This window comes from Saimiri boliviensis, chromosome 17 (genome assembly GCF_048565385.1).
Source record: "Saimiri boliviensis isolate mSaiBol1 chromosome 17, mSaiBol1.pri, whole genome shotgun sequence".
NCBI classification, from domain to species: domain Eukaryota; kingdom Metazoa; phylum Chordata; class Mammalia; order Primates; family Cebidae; genus Saimiri; species Saimiri boliviensis.
In genome coordinates this window covers 47,842,101-47,861,646 of record NC_133465.1, presented here as the reverse complement: position 1 = coordinate 47,861,646, position 19,546 = coordinate 47,842,101, and the positions used below count along the sequence as shown (strand labels likewise).

Genomic DNA, 19,546 nt, shown 5'->3' with positions numbered 1-19,546 from the left:
AATTGTGGGTTTTGCCATTACTCTGACAAAAACCGCAGTTACCTTTGCACCAACCTAATAATTTCCAAAAAGATCTTCAAGGTACCAAACACACAAATGCGTCATAAGTAAATACAAGCTCAAAGACATGACTTAAGGTAAGAGAAGTAAAGCAAAGTGCAATGATGGCCAGGCACAGTGGCTCACGCCTGTAATCCCAACACTTTGGGAGGCCTAGGTGGGTGGGTCACTTGAGGTCAGGAGTTCAAGACCAGCCTGACCAAAATGGAGAAATTCCATTTTTATTAAAAATACAAAATTAACCTGGTATGGTGGCACATGACTGCAATCCCTGCTACTCCTGAGTGTGAGGCAGGAGAATCGCTTGAACCTGGGAGGCGGAGGTTGCAGTGCAATCGAGGCATTGCACTCCAGCCAGGGCAACAAGAGTGAAACTTTGTCTCAAAAAAAAAAAAAAAAAAAGACCAGGCGTGGTGGCTCAAGCCTGTAATCCCAGCACTTTGGGAGGCCGAGGTGGGTGGATCACGAGGTCAAGAGATCGAGACCATCCTGGTCAACATGGTGAAACCCCATCTCTACTAAAAATACAAAAAATTAGCTGGGCATGGTGGCGCGTGCCTGTAATCCCTGCTACTCAGGAGGCTGAGGCAGGAGAATTGCCTGAACCCAGGAGGCGGAGGTTGCGGTGAGCCGAGATCGCGCCATTGCACTCCAGCCTGGGTAACAAGAGTGAAACTCCGTCTCAAAAAAAAAAAAAAAAAAAAAAAGCTAAGTGCAATGACAATACCCTGGATGGAAAGGGGTTAATCCTGCTTGGGAAATATGGGAAAACTTCAAGGAGGAAGGGGGCTTTTAAGTTGTGATTCTAAACATGGATAGGAGTTCAATAGATATTGTTGGAGGCCAGAGGCAGCACTTTACTTGACATTTGTGTCACCAGAGGCTGAGAGTATCTCAAACACAATTATATTGGTTAATGTTACTTGGTTGAAAGTGTAATAAGAAAAAGACATTGGCCAGCTTAAAGGGAAAAAGGAAGTTATGTTAGAAGGCTGCCGAGATATCCTACAGACACCAAGGAATCTCTGAGCACAGCTAGGAAGAGTAGGAATCAGGGGATTTCCAGGGACTTCTGCAGAGGGAGTGCCCTCTAAAGCGCTGGTATTAATGGAACTCAGCTCTAATGGCTCCCAGGCTCTGTGCCTCTCTATTTCAACATTCCAAATTCCTGACAGAGACTCTGAGTAAGCCAGTTCACACTAGCGTTTGCCCTGAGTTTGATAATCAATGCCCACCGGATGCGGTGGCTAACGCCTGTAATCCCAGCACTTTGGGAGCCCCAGGCGGGCAGATCGCCTGAGGTTGGGAGTTCGAGACCAGCCCGATCAACATGGAGAAACCGTGTCTCTACTAAAAATACAAAAAATTTGCCAGGTGTGATGGCACATGCCTGTAATCCCAGGTACTCGGGAGGCTGAGGCAGGAGAATTGCCTGAACCCAGGAGGCAGAAGTTGCGGTGAGCCGAGATCGCGCCATTACACTCCAGCCTGGGTAACAAGAGCAAAACTCCATCTCAAAAAAAAGGAAAAAAGGCCGGGCGCGGTGGCTCAAGCCTATAATCCCAGCACTTTGGGAGGCCGAGGCGGGTGGATCATGAGGTCAAGAGATCGAGACCATCCTGGTTAACATGGTGAAACCCTGTCTCTACTAAAAATACAAAAAATTAGCTGGGCATGGTGGCGCGTGCCTGTAATCCCAGCTACTCGGGAGGCTGAGGCAGGAGAATTGCCTGAACCCAGGAGGCGGAAGTTGCGGTGAGCCAAGATTGCGCCATTGCACTCCAGCCTGGGTAACAAGAGCGAAACTCTGTCTCAAAAAAAAAAAAAAAAAGGAAAAAAGAAAAGAAATATTATCTTTGACACTTATTGGATATCCTCCTGCTCAGAAAAGTCCCCGCCCTCTCCCTTCAGGGTTTTGTCTCTGCTGGGTGACCAAGACGCCCACCTCTGTCCACAACTGCTTTGTTAAGAATAGATAGCAGAGGTTGGGCGTAGTGGCTCACGCCTGTAATCCAAACACTTTGGAGGCCAAGGCCGGCAGATCACCTGAGGTCGGGAGTTCAAGACCAGCCTGACCAACATGGTGAAACCCTGTCTTAAAAAAAAAAAAAGAATAGATAGCAGAAGGCCAGGGCAGTAGCTCATGCCTGTAATCCCAGCACTTCGGGAGGTCAAGGTGGGAGGATTGCTTGAACTCAGGAGTTCAAGACCAGCCTGGGCAACACAGGGAGATCCTGTCTCTACAAATAAACAAATAAACAAAATCAGCCAGGCCTGGTGGCATATGCCTGTGGTCCCAGCTATGAGGGAGGCTGAGTCAGGAGGATTGCTTGAGCCTGGGGGGTCAAGGTTGCAGTGGGTTGAGATACCACCACTGCACTCCAGCCTAGGTGACAGAGCCAGCCAAGCCCTGTCTCAATTAAAAAGAAAAAAAGAGGCCGGGCACGGTGACTCAAGCCTGTAATCCCAGCACTTTGGGAGGCCGAGGTGGGTGGATCACCAGGTCGAGAGATCGAGACCATCCTGGTCAACATGGTGAAACCCCGTCTCTACTAAAAATACAAAAAATTAGCTGGGCATGGTGGCGTGTGCCTGTAATCCCAGCTACTCAGGAGGCTGAGGCAAGAGAATTGCCTGAACCCAGGAGGCGGAGGTTGCGGTGAGCCGAGATCGCGCCATTGCATTCCAGCCTGGGTAACAAGAGCGAAACTCCGTCTCAAAAAAAAAAAAAAGAAAAAAAGAGGCCAGGCGTGGTGGCTCACGCCTGTAATCTAAACCCTTTGGAGGCCAAGGTGGGTGAATCACCTGAGGTTGGGAATTCAAGACCAGCCTGACCAACATGGTGAAACCCTGTCTTTAAAAAAAAAAAAAAGAAAGAAAAAGAAAAAGAAAAAAAGAGATTGGGTGAGGTGGCTCATGCCTGTAATCCCAGCACTTTGGGAGGCCGAGGTGGGCGGATCACCTAAGGTCAGGAGTTTGAGACCAGCCTAACCAACATGGAGGAACCCTGTCTCTACTAAAAATACAAAAATTAGCCAGGCGTGGTGGTGCACATCTGTAATCCCAGCTACTAGGGAGGCTGAGGCAGGAGAATCTCTTGAACCCGGGAGGCGAAGGTGTCGGTGAGCCGAGATCACACCATTGCACTCCAGCCTGGGTGACAAGAGCAAAATTCCATCTCAAAAAAAAAAGAAAAAAGATCTGGTTCTGTCTGAGTCAGTGAAATTTTCTGTGCCTGGAATTTAGAATTGGAAGCCAACAGACACACACACAGAGACGGAGCATTTTCAGCAGCAGCTCAAGTCATGACAAGGGAAAAGCAGAACTTTTCCACAAACTCCTGCTGAGGTTCCTGGAATTGCCATTCCCAAGTTGTGGTTGTTCAAGTCTACTGGGATTTGTTTTTTTTTTTAGACGGAGTTTCGCTCTTGTTACCCAGGCTGGAGTGCAATGGCGCGATCTTGGCTCACTGCAACCTCCGCCTCCTGGGTTCAGGCAATTCTCCTGCCTCAGCCTCCTGAGTAGCTGGGATTACAGGCACGCACCACCATGCCCAGTTGATTTTTTTTGTATTTTTAGTAGAGACGGGGTTTCACCATGTTGACCAGGATGGTCTCGATCTCTTGACCTTGTGATCCACCCGTCTCGGCCTCCCAAAGTGCAGGGATTACAGGCTTGAGCCACCGCGCCCGGCCAAGTCTACTGGGATTTGTGAGGGGTCTCACTTTCCTTCCAACAAGTTCCTCCTCTTCCTCTGGTTTTTGTATAAGATCATAATACCTAACATATACTGAGCAGATGCAATATGCCAGATGCTGTATTAAATCCTTAGCAAGTTGCCTCACTTAATCTTCACAGCCGCCTAGGATGTAGGCTCTTTCATATTTTCTATTTCACAGATGAGGAAACAGCCCAGGATCACACTGCTGGGTAGGCAGAGTGGCTGAGCCATGGAGCCTGCTGGGACCTGACTCTTTTATCTGCTACGCTGCACGGTCAGCTGGAGAGTATCTTTCAACAAGAAACACTTTAATGCAAATTCACCAAAGTCAGAATTGTGTTCTCTATTTGCTGATGAGGATGCTGAGGTTCAGAAAAGTTAAGGGACTTACCCAGGGTTGCACAGCTTTCTTCTGCGTCAGAGCCAGGATGCCTCGCCTCAGCTCTCTCAGCTTTCGATTTAATGCAATTGCTTCTGTCAACTGCTGTGATGGTCAAGTGAGGGGAGACTGTCCAGGAAGGAAGAGGAGGATGATAACAGCTGTAGATTCAACTCGAAGTTAAGTAAAATGACTGAGAAGATAACAATGTGGATGAGAAGGAGGTTCCCGGTCGCCTTCAAGAGCTCTGTCCTGGCGGGGCGCGGTGGCTCAAGCCTGTAATCCCAGCACTTTGGGAGGCCGAGGTGGGTGGATCACGAGGTCGAGAGATCGAGACCATCCTGGTCATCATGGTGAAACCCCGTCTCTACTAAAAATACAAAAGCTGAGGCAGGAGAATTGCTTGAACCCAGGAGGCGGAGGTTGCGGTGAGCCGAGATCGCGCCATTGCACTCCAGCCTGGGTAACAAGAGCAAAACTCCGTCTCAAAAAAAAAAAAAAAAAAAAAAAAAAGAGCTCTGTCCTATGAACAGGAGAGGGCAGAAACCACCCTGATGGAGCAGGTGGGGATGAGGACCCGGGGCAATGAATGTGAAGTGGTGGAGGTAACTTGAGGAAACAGCAGGGTCAGTATAGGAGAGGGAGTATCTTCAGAGTCAAAAGGAAGGGAACAAGTAGAGAAAGTCATGAAGGAGAGAACTGAGAACAGTCAAAGAGGGGAGGGGGATCAGCAGCCATTCCGTATGTTCATTATTTATTGAGCAATGTTGACTGGGGACTCAAGGGAGCCTGAAACAGAGGAGATACATCTTCCTGGAACTTTTCAGCCTCAACCCAGCCCTACCCGGGTGAAAAGAAAGAAAGAAAGAAAGAAACCCTGTAAACTGAGCTGGATATGGTGGCACACACCTGTAATCCCAGCTACTAGGAAAGGTGAGGCTGGAGGATGCCTTAATCCCAGGGGTTCAAAGCTGAACTGAGCTATGATTGCACCACTGCACTCTTGCCTGGGTGACAGAGTGACATGCCAAACTCTGTCTCTACTAAAGAGAAAAATTGGCCGGGCATGGTGGCTCATGCCTGTAATCCAAGCACTTTGGAGGCCAAGGCAGGCAGATCACCTGAGGTTGGGAGCTCAAGACCAGCCTGACCAACATGGTGAAACCCCATCTTAAAAAAAAAAAAGAGATAGAGAGAGAAATTAGCTGAGGGTGATGGTGCATACCTGTATTTCCAGCTACTCGGGAGGCTGAAGTGGGATGATGGTGTTAGCCTGGTAGGCGGAGGTTGCAGTGAGCTGAGATCATGCCACTGCACTCCAGCCTGGGTGACAGAGTGACCCTGTCTCAAAAAAATAAAATAAAATGCCGGCCAGGCGCAGTGGCTCATGCCTGTAATCTTAGATCTTTGGGAGGGCGAGGCATGCAGATCACAAGATCAGGAGTTTGAGAGCAGCCTGGCCAATATGGTGAAACCCCGTCTCTACTAAAAGTATGAAAAAATTTAGCCAAGTGTGGTGGCACAGGCCTGTAGTCCCAATTACTCGGGAGGCTGAGGCAGAAGAATCGCTTGAACCCAGGAGTCTGAGGTTGCAGTGAGCCAGGCCGGGCGCGATGGCTCACGCCTGTAATCCCAGCACTTTGGGAGGCCGAGGTGGGTGGATCACGAGGTCAAGAGATCGAGACCATCCTGGTCAACATGGTGAAACCCCGTCTCTACTAAAAATACAAAAATTAGCCGGGCATGGTGGTGCATGCCTGTAGTCCCAGCTACTCGGGAGGCTGAGGCAGGAGAATTGCTTGAACCCAGGAGGCGGAGGTTGCGGTGAGCCAAGATTGCACCATTGCACTCCAGCCTGGGTGACAGAGCAAGACTCCGTCTCAAAGAATACAATACAATACAATAACACAACACAACACAACATATAAAAAGGCCAGGCATGATGGCTCATGCCTGTAATCTCAGCACTTTGGGAGGCCAAGGCAGGCAGATCACCTGAGGTCAGGAGTTCGAGACCAGCCTGGCCAACATGGAGAAACCCTGTCTCTACTATAAATACAAAAATTAGCTAGGTGTGGTCGTGGGTACCTGTAATCCCAGCTACTTAGGAGGCTGAGGCAGGAGACTCTCTTGAACCCGGAAGATGGAAGTGGTAGTGAGCCAAGATCGTGCCACTGCACTCCAGCCTGGGTGACAGAGTGAGACTCTGTCTCAAAAACAAAACAAAATAAAATAAATAAAAGAACTGTGAGGAATTCCACAGGAAACAGGATATAGAAATAGAGATTAACAGGCAGTGAATAACTTTAGATGGGGGTGGTTAGACAAAGCCTCTCTGAGTAACAAGGAATCAGCCACGCCAAAGCCAGGGAAGGAAAAGGAACAGCACATGAACAGGTTCTTTTTTTTTTTTTTTTTGAGACGGAGTTTCGCTCTTGTTACCCAGGCTGGAGTGCAATGGCACGATCTTGGCTCACTGCCACCTCCGCCTCCTGGGTTCAGGCAATTCTCCTGCCTCAGCCTCCTGAGTAGCTGGGATGACAGGCATGCACCACCATGCCCAGCTAATTTTTTGTATTTTTAGTAGAGACAGGGTTTCACCATGTTGACCAGGATGGTCTCGATCTCTTGACCTTGTGATCCACCCGCCTCGGCCTCCCAAAGTGCTGGGATTACAGGCTTGAGCCACCGCGCCCGGCCGAACAGGTTCTAAGCTGGGAAGTGGACTGGCTGGAATTCAGTGGGCAGCAGAGAAGTAGATGGGGTAGGCGGGGCCTTGAAAGAGATGAGATAAAGGAGAGCTGTATCCTAAGCTCCGTGGTAATTGACCAGTAGAACAGAAGGGCATGGTATGAATGATATGTTAAGCAATATAGAAAAAGAATCAGAGCCTTGAAAATATTGCGTGGGGAGGACTGTTCAGAGCGAAGGAAAGAGACATCCCTTTGTAATGATGCCTGAGTAGTTTTGGCAGAGAGGTCCAAGGAGTTCGTATGGCGCAGACATTTATGCTGTGATGTTAGTGATGGGTCTTGGGAAGCCCTGGGTGAGCCTTTCTGTTGCTGAGCTGCATGAGGATCTCATCACCCTCACAAATTGTCCCTTGCTAACTTTTTTTTTTTTTTTTTTTGGAGATGGAATCTCGCTATGTTGCCAGGTCGGGGTGTAGCACCGTGATCTCGGCGCACCGCAACCTCCACCTCCTGGGTTCAAGCGATTCTCCTGCCTCACCCTCCTGAGTAGCTGGGACTACAGGCATGCACCCCCACATCCAGCTAATGTTTTCGTATTTTTAGTAGAGATGGGGTTTCACCATGTTGGCCAGGCTGCTCTCAAACTCCTGACCTCATAATCCACCTGCCTTGGCCTCCCAAAATGCTGGGATTACAGGCGTGAGCCACCACGCCCAGTCAACTTACTCCCTTTGGTCACCACAGTGACTTGCCACCCGCTTACCGTCCCCAAGCTGCTTCTCTTTCTCGCCACACTTTCCTCTTGATTGAGGGTTTTCCTACTAATTCCTCCAGGGAAGAGGGAAAGCAGTTCTCACAGTTAATGAGAATTTTGGACACAAATATAGTTTTTTTTTTTTTTTTTTTTTTTTTGAGACGGAGTTTTTTTTTTTTTTGCTCTTGTTACCCAGGCTGGAGTGCAATGGCGCGATCTCGGCTCACCGCAACCTCCGCCTCCTGGGTTCAGGCAATTCTCCTGCCTCAGCCTCCTGAGTAGCTCGGATTACAGGCACGCGCCACCATGCCCAGCTAATTTTTTGTATTTTTAGTAGAGACGGGGTTTCACCATGTTGACCAGGATGGTCTCGATCTCTTGACCTCGTGATCCACCCGCCTCGGCCTCCCAAAGTGCTGGGATTACAGGCTTGAGCCACCGCGCCCGGCCACAAATATAGTTTTAATGAAGGAAAAACAGATACTCAAGCTCTCATATTAGACACACTGTACTTGAATTTGAATCCTGACTCTGCCACTTACGAGTTCTATGTGCTTGGAGAAGTGACTTAACCTTGGGCAAGTCTCATTTTCTGCATCTGTAAAGTCTCAGTCTTCGCCTCATGGGGTTGTTGTAAGGATTGAATGACTTCACAGATGTGTTACATGAATTACTTGCTTAGCACAGTGGCTAGTACATAGTCAACACTCTGTGTTTGTTATTGCTGATATCATTATTCAATACTTTTTTTTTTTTTTTTTTTTTTTTGAGACAGAGTCTCACTCTGTTGCCCAGGCTGGAGTGCAGTGGTGTGATCTCAGCTCACTGCAACCTCTACCTCCAGGGTTCGAGCGATTCTCCTGCTTCAGCCTCTCGAGTAGCTGGGATTACAGGCACCCGCCACCATGCCCAACTAATTTTTGTATTTTTAGTACAGACAGGGCTTCAGCATGTTGGCCAGGCTGGTTTCAAACCCCTGACCTCAAGTGATCCGCCCACCTTGGCTCCCAAAGTGCTTTGATTACAGGGTGAGCCACCACACCGCCGGCTTCAAGACTTATTTATTTATTTATTTTATTATTATTTTTTTTATAAAGACGGGGTTTCACCATGTTAGTCAGGCTGGTCTTGAACTCCTGACCTCAGGTGATCCACCCGCCTTGGCCTCCAAAGTGCTTGGATTACAGGCGTGAGCCACCACGCCTGTAAATAAATTAAAAAAAAATTATTTATTTATTAATAAATAAATCTTATTTATTAAGATTTAATTAACTCTGTCATAGGTGAGCTCTAGGCTAGATGCTAGATGCTGAGATTATGAACACAGCCATTAAGGGGTTCAAGTTTCCAGGAACCCACAGTTTAGGGGAAGATGGTTGCTGGCATGTGGCCAGAGAGTCAGCCAGACCCGATTTTCATTCTGAGTTTCTGCCTAGTTTCTAGCTGTGGGACCAGTCTCGGACCAGTCTTTCACTTTCTAAGTCTTCGTTTCCTCAGTTGTAAAATAAGAATTACAATATTACCCACCTCACTGGGTTCTAGTGAGAATCAAATGAGATAATCTATGTAAAATGCTTTGCAGAGTTCCTGGAACATAGTAGTAATTACTTAATAAATGTTAATTATTGTTTAGTTTTCAGGAAGTAGGCGAATAGGTGGATTTATTAGAGTTCAAGGTAGAGAATGCATTCTAGATGGGGAAACAATCTGCTGAGGGAGGCTGGGAGGAGATTGACCTTGCTAGTAAGATCTAAGGAAGCCTAGAGGAGGTGATGTTGGAAGAGGGCTTTGAAGAATGAGTAAGAGTTCTCAGGCAGGGACTGAGGAAAGGGAAGAGTTTCCAGGTGGAAGAAAGACTATCCACAGAGGCATGAAGTTGCAGAAAGTATAATAGATATGTTTGGAGGAAGGTTATACATTTAGTAGAGTTTGTGGGACTAGGCTAGAGAAGGGGGATTCAGGTCAGCCTTTGTAGAATTTTTTTTGAGACAGAGTCTCACTGTATTGCTCAGACTGAATTGCAGTGGTGCAATCTTAGCTCTCTGTAACCTCCACCTCCTGGGTTCAAGCGATTCTCCTGCCTCAGCCTCCCGAGTACCTGGGATTACAGGTGCCTGCCACCATGCCTCGTTAAGTTTTGTGTTTTCAGTAGAGAAGGAGTTTCACCATGTTGGTCAGGCTGATCTTGAACTCCTGACCTCAGGTGATCCACCCACCTTGGCCTCCCAAAGTGCTGGGATTATAGGTGTGAGCCACTGTGCCTGCCCTGTAGGATTTTATGATTCAAATCAAGAGGGAGAAAGAAGAAACATCAATTGGGCTCCTACCACATGCATGAACTGAATTATGTTTGTTTTTTTTGAAACGGAGCCTCTGTCACCAGGCTGGAGTGCAGTGGCCTGATCTTGGCTCACTGAAACCTCTGCCTCCCCAGTTCAAGTGATTCTCCTGCCTCAGCCTCCTGAGTAGCTGGGATTACAGGCATCTGCCACAACGCTCGGCTAATTTTTTTTGTGTTTTTAGTAAAGACGGGGTTTCACCATGTTGGTCAGGCTGGTCTTGAACTCTTGACCTCATGATTTGCTCGTCCTGGCCTCCCAAAGTGCTGGGATTACAGGCATGAGACACTGTGCTTGGCCATGGCACTGAATTAAGTGGTCAGCATTTTTTTTTTTTGAGACAAGGTTAGTTTTGCTCTGTTGCTCAGATTAGAGTACAGTAGCACAATCATAGCTCACTATAACCTCGAACTTCTTTCTTTCTTTCTTTTTAAAATTTATTTTTATTTTTATTTTTATTTTTTTAAAAAGACGAGGTTTCACCATCTTAGTCAGGCTGGTCTTGAACTCTCAACCTCAGGTGATTGCCCACCGTGGCCTCCAAAGTGCTTGGATTACAGGCATGAGCCACTACTCCCGGCCGAACTTCTTTCTTTCAAGCAATCCTCCTGCCTCAGCCTCCAGAGTAGCTGGCACTACAGGTGTGCCACCACCACACCTGCCTAATTTTTTGTAAAGTCGGGGTTTTTGCCATGTTGCTCAGGCTGGTCTTGAACTCCTGGCCTCAAACAATCCTCCTGCCTTGGTCTCCCAAAGCGCGAGGATTACAGGCATGAGCCACTATGCCTGGCCAGCATTTAAAAAATTTAACTTAGATTGGCCGGATTGCTCACACCTGTAATCCCAGCACTTTGGGAGGCTGAGGTGAGCGGATCACTCAAGGTCAGGAGTTTGTGACCAGCCTGGCTAACATAGTAAAACCCTGTCTTTACTAAAAACACAAAAATTAGCTGGGCGTGATGGTGGGAACCAGAGTCCCAGGTACTCAGGAGGCTGAGGAGGGAGAATTTGCCTGAACCTGGGAGGTGAAGATTGCGGTGACCCGAGATCATACCATTCCACTCCAGCCTAGGCGATGAGAGTGAAACTCTGTCTAAAAAAAAAGAAAAAGAAAGAGCCCACAAAACAATGAAATTTTTTTTTTTTTTTGAGACGGAGTTTCGCTCTTGTTACCCAGGCTGGAGTGCAATGACACGATCTCGGCTCACCGCAACCTCCGCCTCCTGGGTTCAGGCAATTCTCCTGCCTCAGCCTCCTGAGTAGCTGGGATTACAGGCACGCGCCACCATGCCCAGCTAATTTTTTGTATTTTTAGTAGAGACGGGGTTTCACCATGTTGACCAGGATGGTCTCGATCTCTTGACCTCGTGATCCACCCGCCTCGGCCTCCCAAAGTGCTGGGATTACAGGCTTGAGCCACCGCGCCCGGCAACAATGAAATTTAACTTGACTTGGATTTTATCTTGCTGGTAATAGAGAACCCTAGAGATTTTTAAGCAGACTGTGACATGATTGAATGTTTTTGTTTTGAGATGGAGTCTTGTTCTGTCTCCCAGGCTGGAGCGCAGTGGAGCAATCTGGGCTCACAGCAACCTCCGCCTCCTGGTTTCAAGCAATTCTCCTGCCTCAGCCTCCCGAGTAGCTGGGACTACAGGTGCTTACCACCATGCCCTTCTAATGTTTGAAATTTTTTTTTTTTTATTTTGAGACGGAGTTTTGCTCTTGTTTCTCAGGCTTGAGTACCATGGTGACATCTTGGCTCACTGCAACCTCCGCCTCCTGGCTTCAAGCAAATGTATCTCCTGCCTCAGCCTCCTGAAAAGTAGCTGGAATTACAGGTGCCCGCCACCATGCTCGGCTAATTTTTGTATTTTTAGCAGAGACTGGGTTTCACCATGTTGGCCAGGGTGGTCTCAAACTCCTGACCTCATGATCCTCCCGACTCAGCCTCCGCAAGTGCTAGGATTACAGGCATGAGCCACAGTACCTGGCCAATCTGAATGTTTATTTATTTAATTTTTAGGACGATGTCCCTGGCAGCCAGGGGAATAAGATGGAGTAAGGAGGGAATAATCAAGTGGCTAAAGCATTGGCCCAGGGGACAGAAACTGTAGCATTTAGCCAAGAGGGATTTGGTGGGGACGCGGAGAAAGGCCAGTATCTGGGCTGAAAAAGATTTTTGCAAGTCAAACCTATAGTCTCAGAGGTAGATTTTATGTGTGACTGCTGGGGAGGGCAATGAGGGAAACAGAGGCCAGCTCCCGAGAAGTCAGGAAGCAGGGCAGTCTTTCAACGAATGGAACAAAGCTGTAAGATGTAAAGCCCAAAAATCTGACTCTGAACCTGGTATACTTCTGAATATCTCTGTGATCTTGAGAATGTCATATTAGGTTGGCTTTAGTTTACTTTTTTTTTTTTTTTTTTTTTTTTAAATTTTGAGTTGGAGTTTCACTCTTGTTGTCCAGGCTGGAGTGCAAAGGTACCATCTTGGCTCACCACAACCTCCACCTCCTGGGTTCAAGTGATTCTCCTGCCTCAGCCTCCCGAGTAGCTGGGATTACAGGCATATGCCACCACACTTGGCTAATTTTTGTATTTTTGGTAGAGATGGGGTTTTTCCATGTTGGTCAGGCTGGTCTTGAACTCCCGACCTCAGGTGATCTGCCCACCTCAGTCTCCCAAAGTGCTGGGATTACAGACATAAACCACCAAATGCGGTGGCTTTAGTTTTCTGTCAGCAGATAGTATGGCCTCTCCTATCTGCTACACATGATTGTGGTGAGAAAGAAACGAGGCAGGGAGCGTATAAGTTCTTTGTAAGCAGTAAATTACTAAACAAATCGTAGACCCTATGTTATCAGGGAGGGAGTTAACTGCCTGGGATAGCACAGTTACAAGAGAATGTAGGCGAGATGGGTGATATCTGCCTTGTGGTGTAAATAAACAGTTTAATCAATACACACAAACTCTACAGGTAAATACAGCAATTTCCACACTGGGCTGTTTCTACCAGAGGCCAATAGGAGGCTCTCAATCCCACCAGCAGTGACCCTGTGAATTGCCCCAATAGATACCTCTGTCCTTCGTTGGATGCAAGGTGGTACAAGCGGTCTGAATCTGTAGATGTTAGACAGGCTTCAGGTATTGGGAACCATGTGAATTTGTGAGTAAAAGCTTGTACTGTATGTTTCTGGAGCTAGAATCTAGTCTCTATCAAACTCTCAAAAGGATCTGTGACCCCCTTCCAAAGGTTAAGAGTCATTGATTTTTCTCACCAGAAATTAATAAGAACGGCTATCCTTGGGGAGAAGGACTGATGGGGGTAGGGAAAGATTTTCATTTAAAATTTTTGACCTTTCTGAACAGTCTGCATTTTCTAAATATGAACATGTATCAGTTTCATTGAAAAGTCAAGGGTTATCTGAGCAGTGAGATAATGGGCCTTTTTCAGATTTTGTCTTTTTACCTGTTCGTATTGAACAAACGCAAATATTAATAACATTTTTAAAGACCTTAAAAAAATTAAAAACCCTGATAGTATCAGCACATACACAGAAATCACTCCATTATGCAAAGCTCATCCTCTATTATGAAAGGCAAAATGTGTACATTTCCTATAAACTACTGGCTTCAATTCAGTAAAACTTGCATACCAAGTAGACAAGGTGGAAAAGAAAAAGGCAGAACATTTCATGTATTTCAATTCAGACGCATACAAATGTCAAGTCCTACAAGTACGTGTCAGCTTTCGTATATACTGTCTTCTGCATTTGCCTGTACCACCAATGGGCTAGCTGGTCGGCGTTTGATGCTTGAAGTGATGGAACGGAGGACGGGGTTAAATCCACTACCCTCTCCCCACGCACTCTAGTAATTACTCTATTTCCACGTCATATTTCCGGGTGCATGTGTCCCTGCTCACGCAGAAACTGAAGTTCAAAGCAGGCGGAGTCACCCAGGTTCTTTTTGTTGTCCCCAGAACCGAATTCAGGAGTTGGGTCCCCAGAGGATCTGAAGACACCTGGGGGACTGTCTAACTGGCTGATTCTCACGTGGTAAGAGGCTCTCAACCTCGCCACCACGTGGTGCCCAGGGCCGGGAAAAGGGAGAGCGGGCAGGAGGGAGCTGTATCAGGGGCATTTAAAGTGCCTTGACGTCACACACTGCCAGGAACTCAGCTGAGTTTTCAGAAGGACATTCCGGTCATCTTCCCTTCCTCCCCCCGGGCTTCTGTGCCCAAGCCTTGGGCTCTTCCCTCTCTGTGTCGGAGGGAGGAGCACTAAACTGTCGGAACAGCCAGCACAGGGGCGTACCAGTCTTCTCTTGGCCCCGCCCTTTCTCCTAGCTGCTCTCTTCATTGGTTGGTAGGCGGGGCTTCGGCTCTACTGCGCACGCACTGGGACCTCTGGGTGGCCGAGCGAGCTGGCCGTTCATGAATTATGCATGACGGCATGCCTGGCCCGGCCGGGGCTGGGCGGGGATTGGCTGAAGGGGCCGTAATTCAGCGGTTTCCGGAGCTGCGGCGGCGTAGACTGGGAGGGAGAGCTAGGGGTTCCGACGTCGCAGCCCAGGGAACAAGCCCCAACCGGATCCTGGACAAGCAGCCTGCTCGGCGTTGCTTCTCTCCGTCGGCAAGAAGAGGCCCTTTGGCCTGAGGGAGCCCCGCCGCCCGCCCGCGGCGCACGCGCAGCCCCGGCCTCTCGGCCTCCGCGGGAGAAACAGGTGAAGGGGGTGCAGGGTGGGGCCGTCGGGGAGGCCTGGTGACCCGGGGGCGCCGCAGGGGCCGGGGGCCTTTGGGACGTTGGGGAGGTTGTATGGACGCTGCAATGGGGCGGGGAGAGATGAGACGCGGAGTGTCGCGCTGAGGGAAGACTCCCCGGGAAGACTGGAGCGGGCCTCGGAAGGGACTGGGCGCTCTGGAGAGAAGTTTCGTTCTTCAGAGAAACAGTGAGAACGCGCTCGAGAGGGAACCGTGGGGCGAGGGCGCACTCGGCTGCGGCGACAGGAGCGAGGGACTGTCCCCCGATTTCCTGCTCCCTGGGGCCCTGGGGACGTTCCGGCCACCGGAGCGACTGTCACACCGGCGGGGATCACCGGCTCTGGTGGGGGTCGGAAAGCGCTTCTTTTCCGCCCGGCCGACGGCTCCCGCTGAGCCACTTCCTCCAGTGCCCGGTTCCCGCTCCTTCAGGAGCCAGCTGTGCCCCTCTGGAGGCAGGAATAGGTGTCTGTCCCCTGCAGCCTCACGGGCGGGCTGGCCTTGGGTAGGTTTATTGCATAAGAATTAAGTTTCCTGTAAGGAAATTGACAGACCGGTACTCTTCCTAAATTCCCTCCCATCTTTTTCTAGGTTAAGCTATACTCCCCCGCCTTGTAAAAAAGAGAGGGGGGGGGGAAAGAAGACAAAATAAAATCCCATTAACCCGTCCAGCCAGCTGTAGAGAGAAATAAACCTCTTGACATTGTTCTTTTCCAAACACCTGATAAAGTCGGCCAGAAGATAAATAATTGAGACATTGCGTTTACTGGATTGTGTTGTTGCTTAATTGCATAGGACAGAATGAACCAATCGCGAGTGGGAGTTTTCTGTCTCAGAGCCAAGATCTTGGGTAAATGCAGAGGAGAGTGAAACAAAGGCTGGATTTGAAAAAAACGATGTGTGCAAACTTTACCTGCGTTTGGGGGGGTGTGTTTGCACTGAGGTTAACAAGATTGAGACCGTCACCCAAATTGGTATTTCCATGTTTGGTACACATCACTCTGTGCTATATCAGGTCGTTGTATGTGTGTATGTGTGGTGACAAAATCAGTGGTTAGTCTTTTTTTTTTTTTTTTTTTTTTTTTTAAGAAATGCGTATAGTGAGTACCTGCTGGCTTTATTGTATATGCAACTAAAGGTTTATGTAGTCTGTGTATGGATTGTAAATTTTTGGCTGGCTGTGCTGATAAATCATTGGCTTGAATAAAGCAAAGCAGAAAATGATCTCAATCTTTTATATGTGGCTTTAGATTGTGTTATGACTTAATTCAGCCAGTTTAAAAATTTTATATCAAATATGTCTATGTTCTCTGAGTCAGCACATTTATTTCCTTATTACATGTTCCAGACTGGAGTGCTAGCCCAGTTTTTGTTCAGTTTGCACAGTGGGATGGGGGAAAGAAGTCTGGAATTAAATGTTTTAGAGATTGGAGCCTTGATTTTAGTCTGTGTATTAGCACACCCATCACAAAGAACCATTGGTAAATTCAAGAATCTTTTGTTTTTTATGTAGTTCATTTGGGAAGAATAATCACTTAGAAACACCTGCAGTGCCAGGCATGGTGGTGCACACCTCTGATCCCAGCTACTTGAAGGCTGAGGCTGGGCGATTCCTTGAGTCCAGTAGTTGAGTCTGGTCTGGGCAACATAGTGAGAGCCCAGGAGTTGGGTCTAGAGTCTAGTCTGGGCAACATAATGAGAACCTGTCTCTAAGAAAGAAAGAAAAAGGAAAGGAGGAAGAAAGGAAAAAAAAAATACCCACAGCACAGTTATGAATTGACCCACAAAGGACTTGAGGTAGGTAGTTCACATAACAATTACCCTAATATTATAGATAAGAAAATTGAGGCCAAAGAATCAAAACACTTGCCCAAGGCAGCAGAGTGCCGTAGTGGTGGAATTTGTGCCTGCTGCTATATATTATGTGTTTAAAATTTTTTTTCTCACTCTGATGCCAGGCTGGAATGCAGTGGCAGGATCTTGGCTCACTGCAACCTCCACCTCCTGGGTTCAAGCGATCCTTCTGCCTCAGCCTCCCTAGTAGCTGGGACTACAGGCGCATGCCACCATGCCCAACTAATTTTTGTATTTTTAGTGGAGACGGGGTTTCACCGTGTTGGCCAGAATGGTCTTAATCTCTTGACCTCGTGATCCACCCACCTCGGCCTCCCCAAAGTGCTGGGATTACAGGTGTGAGCCACCACACCCGGCCTTTTTTTCTTGTTTTTATTTTATTATTATTATTATTATTTTTTTACAGAGTCTTGCACTTTCACCCAGGCTGGAGTGCAGTGGCTTGATCTCTGCTCACTGCAACCTCCACTTTCCAGATTCCAGTGATTCTCCTGCCTCAGCCTCCCAAGTAGCTGGGATTACAGGTGCACCCCACCATGCCTGGCTAATTTTTGTATTTTTAGTAGAGATGGGATTTCCCTACATTGGCCAGGCTGGTCTTGAACTCCTGACCTTGTGATCTGCCCGCCTCGGCCTCCCAAAGTGCTCGGATTACAGGCATGAGCCACCACAACTGGCAAGTAACAGTAAAACTTTTTTTTTTTTAAGATGGTGTTTCACCATGATGGCCAGGCTGGTCTTGAACTCCTGACCTCAGGTGATCCACCCACCTCGGCCTCCCAAAGTGCTAGGATTACAGGCATGAGCCACAGTGCCCGGCTGTTGACAGTGAAATTCTAACATATATCTGAACAGCAAAATACCACTAATGGGCTGAAATACTTCATGAGAGATAAGTATTCAGTAAACAGGTGAAAAAAATATAAATCGAGCTTTCTGGTTATTTTTCTATCTAATTGCTATGTTTAACTTGGGAAGTAAAGAACTGTTTTTGGTCAGCATAATTTATCATCAGAATTTAGCTATTTACTAATGAAAAGAAATACTAATCTAGGTTCGTTTTAGGTGAAAGACAGTCATGACCCAAATGTCATTTAAACCAGAGTGCTTTGAGGATAAGGTGGCTTTATCCTCCCTGCCTCCATGTGTCTTGACATTCAGATGTGAGATGTGGCAGAAGTGGTGTCCATCTTTCCAGACATCTGAGTCCACACCTTTGTAGCTTATGGTTTTCTCAGGTGGTATGCAAACCAACAAATACATACTCTTTTTTTGCGGGGGCTGGGGGGTGGGGATGGAGTCACGCTCTGTCCCCCAGGCTAGAGTGCAGTTGCCTGATCTTGGCTCACTGCAATCTCCTCTTCCTGGGTTCAAGTGATTCTTACATCTCAGCCTCCTGACTAGCTGGGATTACAGGTGCCCAACACCATGCATGGCTAATTTTTGTATTTTTAGTAGAGACAGGCTTTTACCATGTTGACCAGGCTAGTCTCGAACTCCTGAGCTCAAGAGATCTGCCCACCTCAGCCTCCCAAAGTGCTGGGATTACAGGCGTGAGCCACTTTCCCTCACCAACAAATATATACTTTTTTGCAATTTTGTCCAAGTTGCTATGAAGAATAAATTGTATCTTGTTCACAGAAATTGCAGTCTACTGGGGGACTTGATAAATGTTTTAACCATCCAGTGTAACATGTCATCAAAGAGATGGTGAGACTTTACACCCCGTGCTGTCTAACAAGGTAGCTGTTCTATATTAAAAAATATATAGTACAGATGTAGAACATTTTTGTTACCATAGAACGTTCTATTGGACAGTGCTATGCTGAACGCTATAGGTCTTAGAGGAAGGAGAGGTTATGAGGCCTGGAGTTGTCTAGGAAGTCTTTTTTGCCAAAGGAGGGATTTCAGCTGGGTCCTAAATAATGGGTGGAATTTGATAGTTGTAAATAATTTGATGGCTTATGCCTGTAATCCCAGCACTTTGGGAGGCTGAGGCAGGAGGATTGCTTGAGCCCAGGAATTTGAGAGCAGCTTGGGCAACATGGTGAAACCCATCTCCACTAAAAATAAAAAAAATTAGCCAGGCATGGTGGCGTGGGCCTGTAGTCCCAGCTACTGGTGAGACTAAGGCAGGAGGATCACCTGAGCCCGGGGGTCGAGGACGCAGTAAGCTGTGGTCCTGCCACTGCACTCCAGCCTGGGCAACAGAGTGAGACACTGTCTCAAAAAAATTCCTGGTAGCCTGGTAGACTAGAAGGATAAGTAGAGAAGTGATTACTTATAAAAGATATTGAATGCAAGACCAAGGAATTTCAGTTCTGTTCTTTTGTAGGGGAAGCTGTTAAAACTTTTGAGGTGAAGCACTGGTGTTTAATTATAGAGTTCCTACTATGCGTTAGGCACATGCCTGGTGCTTGTTAATTTGTACAAAGTAAATCAGTACATCTGCCCTCTGCCCTAGGGGAGTTATGTACTGGAGTTTAACATCGTACAAAGGTAGGTGTCCTGATTGATTTGATTTGGTACTTTCGGTGAGAACAGCATAGTATACTTAAGTGTATAAGTGTTTTTTGAGGATTTTTCATTGGCTACACATCACCACTCATATTTTATGTCTTTCACATTTAAAAATTTCACCATAACTTTTGGGTCATTTATAAAAATCACTGAAAGATCACTTGAGGGACATCCCCAAATCCTGAAAAATTTCTGGCGTTCTGGAGCAGCCTCAGTGAGATCCAGGAGGATGACTTTACTGGGCTGGCTCAGTCCTTACTGATTATGGCAGAAAGAATTAATATCGTGGTTACATACTTTTGCTAGACACCTTGGCTTACAAGGTGCAAGTGTAAAGTGTAGCGCACTTTAGTCAGGATGACCACATGGTCCTTTGGTGGTAAATTGTTTGAGATGCCTCCAGTTTTTAAAAGGAGTAGCATATTGGGCCCAGCAGCAGTGACTCATGCCTGTAATTCCAGCACTTTGTA

At 47.4% G+C, this 19,546-nt stretch overlaps 1 protein-coding gene across 4 annotated transcripts in view; it reads left to right on the top strand.

Annotated features, from left to right (window-relative positions):
- Positions 1 to 14,444: 14,444 nt before the first annotated feature.
- STAT3 (signal transducer and activator of transcription 3) overlaps positions 14,445 to 19,546 on the top strand; it is an 80,242-nt gene continuing 75,140 nt past the window's right edge. For 3 of the 4 annotated variants that reach the window (XM_039476492.2, XM_039476490.2, XM_039476491.2), the window contains exon 1: positions 14,445 to 14,668. The gene's annotated coding sequence lies outside the window, so the exon portion shown is untranslated. The remainder of the gene's footprint in view (positions 14,669 to 19,546) is intronic. The other variant, XM_039476489.2, reaches the window with a different exon arrangement.